The sequence below is a fragment of the Trichechus manatus genome, unplaced genomic scaffold, assembly GCF_000243295.1.
Source record: "Trichechus manatus latirostris isolate Lorelei unplaced genomic scaffold, TriManLat1.0 scaffold00257, whole genome shotgun sequence".
Taxonomy (NCBI): Eukaryota; Metazoa; Chordata; class Mammalia; order Sirenia; family Trichechidae; genus Trichechus; species Trichechus manatus.
In genome coordinates this window covers 877072-880666 of record NW_004444193.1, presented here as the reverse complement: position 1 = coordinate 880666, position 3595 = coordinate 877072, and the positions used below count along the sequence as shown (strand labels likewise).

Here is a 3595-nt window from a genome sequence, read left to right as displayed (position 1 = left end):
AACAAAACATTTTCCATTTCAACATTTTTATATATACAATTCAATAAGGTTAATTACATTTATTATATTCACCATGTTGTTCAACCATCACCACTGTTCACAAATTTTCCCATCACCCTTAACAGAAGTTTAGTGTCCCCTAAGCAAAGAATCTCTCTTTACCCCTCCATCCTGCCCACCTCTGGTAACCACTAGCAAAGTTTGGTCTGCATACACATGCCTAGTCTAGATATGTCATTTAAGTGGGATCATAAAAATATGGAATGTTTCACAAACTTGCATGTCATCCTTGTATAGTGGTCATGCTAATCTTCTCTATATTGTTTCAATTTTAGTATATGTGCTGCCAAAGTGAAAACTCATGTACGTTTTTGATTCTTAGCTATGTTAACTCTCCCACCTTCAGTATGTCGGAAGAGATCAGGATGACCTGAGCATGCCACAGAACATCACACTGATCCATTACATCGATGACATCATGTTGATCAGACAGGGCAAGCAAGATGTGGCTATTAGACTGTAGGCCTAGGAAAGACGCATATGGGTTAGAGAATAAGAGATAAACCCTACAAAGGTTCAGGTAGCTGCCACTTCATTGAAGTGTTTAGGAGTCCAGTGGTCCATGCCTGGATTGTTGTTAGATGCCATCGAGTTGGTTCTGACTCACAGTGACCCTATGTACTACAGAATGGAACATTGCCCTGTCCTGTGCCATCCTCACAGTCATTATGCTTGAGCCCATTGTTGCATCCACTGTGTCAATCCGTCTTGTTGAGGGTCTTCCTCTTTTTTGCTGACCTTCTACTTTACTCAGCATTATGTTCTTCTCCAGGGACCGGTTCCTCCTGATAACATGTCCAAAGTATGCCTGGATATCTTCTCCAAAGTAAAAGAAAATTGTGGAATTGGTGGCTCAGTGGTTAAGAACTACAATTGCTAACCAAAACTTTGGCAGTTGAAATCCACCAGCAGCTCCTTGGAAACAACATGGGGCAGTTGTACTCTGTCCTGTAGGGTAGCTATGAGTTGGAATCAATTCAACGGCAATGGGTTTGGTTTGGGTTTTTAACTTGAAGAAGAAAACACAGTGCCTGGTAGGTCTCTTTGGGTTCTAGTGGTAATATGTTCCACACCTAGAAAAACTGCTCTGGCCCATATCCTCAGTGGTAAAGAAGGCTGCCATATTTGAGTGGGGCTTGAAGCAACAAAAGACTGTGGCACAAGTAGGTCCAAGTTGTGGTGGAAGCAACCCTGCCACTTGGGCCATACGATTCAGCATACCTACAGTGTTAGAAGTCTCAGCGGTGGGAAAAGTTACAGTGTGAAGATTATGGCAAGCCCCAGTGGGAGAATCACCTCAATAACTCTGGGATCAGAGAATTATACATCTTTTGAGGAACAGACCCTTGTCTTTTATTGGGCCTTGGTAGAGATGAAACACTTGACCATAAGATTCTAAGTGACCATGTTTCCAGAACTGCCTATTATGAACTGGATAGTTAGTTTTATGTGTCAACTTGGCTAGGCTATGGTTCTCAGTGGTTTGGCCAAACATGAATCTAATTGTTCCATAATGTAATGTAGTATAATGTAATCAATCAAGTAGTTGAAAAGAGAGTTTTCTTAGGGTGTGTTCTGCCTCAAGACTATAAATAGATATTTTGGCAGAACTCTCTTCCTTTCTTTCCTCTGCACTCTTTCCACCACCTGACCTACGGATCTGGGGACTCAAACCTGCAGGAGTCTCCAGCTTGCCACCTGACTTATGGATTTTGGACTTGCCAGCCCACACAGTTATGTGACCCAATTCTTTGAAGTAAATCTCTCTCTCCATATATATATCACTGTTCTGTTTCTCTAGAGAACCCTAAGACACCCACCAAGTTGTAAAGTCACGCAAGTCTAGCAGTGGTCCATTGTAAAATGGAAATGGTAACCTGGGATTGGGCCTGAGTAAGATCAGCTGCATGAGCTGGTCTGAGTAAGCTGCATGATCAGGCAACCCAGACTTCCATGTCACCGACCAGAGTTGTACTAGCATTCATATCTCGTCTTGCATCTAGACTGGAGTCCTGTGTGACGAGATGAAGGAGAGAGAGACCTAAGATTGATTTTATAGGTAGGTTGCTGCACATGCAGGTGCAAGCTGAAAATAGCAGCTGCATTATAACCACATTCAGGAATGGCCTTGAAAGACAGTGGAGAGGGAAAATAGTCCAAAAGAGTGGAGCTGTGAGAAGTGTACCTGATCATCTAGTTTATATGGAAAGAGAAGTGGCTTGAGGTGAGAATAAATACAAATTTCTGGGCAGTAGTCAATGGACTGGACATCTAGTCAGGGTCCTGTTATCCCTAGCACAGTGGTAAACACATATAAGTACTTCATCAATTCTTGTTTATTGATTCTATGAAAGGTGGCACAGTAGAAATAAACATGGTAGTTTTTAGTAAGATCATTACCCGTGTTTATTTTATCAGAAGAATATTTCTCAAGGGAAAAGCAGACAAACTTTCCTTTTATGCCTGAGCACCACAGAGAATATTCAGTTTTCAAAAGCAGCAGTAACATTGACATGGTGTTTACTGAGAAAGCATGCTGTTAAATATTTTCTTAACAATGATATTTTGAATGACTGGCATGGCATTCCATAATTAGTCTATTTCCTAATTTATTTAGGTTGAGCATTTAGGTTATTTCTAATATTTTGCTATTGCAGACAATGTTATAATGAACATCCTTTAGAAAATGTTTTCTTACATTTATTATTATTGCTATAGGTTTCATGGGTGTTCATGTTATAACACATTCTTGATTTTCCTGTCACTGCTCTGACTCTTCCTTCTAACTTCCTTCTTCTGGCTCCTCTTCTTCTAACTAACCCTTAAATGTTCACATTCCTCAGCTCTCTTCCCTAGGTTTGCTTCTCTGCTCATTCTATATGCTCTCCCTAGGCAATGTCATTCACTCCACACCCCCAGTTACCATCTTTTTGCTAAATTCATTGCTTTGGCCAGGTACCTTCTTGAGCTATAGCTGCTCATATCCAACTGTGGATATTGTATTATTTTTAAACTCTTTGCTTGTAAGCAACATAAACTATATATGGCTAACTTAATCAAGGGGGGAGCTATTGACAGGATATCAGGGTTCACAGAATTTGGTCAAAAATATTAGGATTAGAATTAAGCAGGAAAATAATCAAGTTTTGAACCTAAGAGCAGAAACCACTGTAATTATAGCAGGAACTCTACCACATTTCAGTCTCTCTGTTAAAGATTCACATTCTAGTAAGATAGGATCTGATTGGCCTAGCCTGGGTCACATGCTTCCTCTTTAATTAGAGGAGATAGGGTTCCTGCTTACAGTGTTATGGACTTTGTCTATTGATGAAGAGATGTTTTTTAAGGGAAAAACCAGATGTTGTTAAGAAGGGGAAAATGATACTGAGCAGCCCGAAACAAAAACAAAGAAAACAAAACAAAAAATAATAGCTGTCCATCACCTTTTCTCTCAAGCATTTCAGATTCCATATATTAAAAATGAAGTTATCATCTCCCCTCCTATGGTTTTGTATTTCAGTAAAGTCCGTCACTA

At 40.0% G+C, this 3595-nt stretch overlaps 1 non-coding gene across 1 annotated transcript; it reads right to left on the bottom strand.

Moving 5' to 3' along the window:
- Positions 1 to 252: 252 nt before the first annotated feature.
- On the bottom strand, positions 253 to 359 carry LOC111819057 (U6 spliceosomal RNA). The gene has a single exon (XR_002822857.1). It is a non-coding gene; the product is annotated as a U6 spliceosomal RNA (small nuclear RNA).
- Positions 360 to 3595: the final 3236 nt, after the last annotated feature.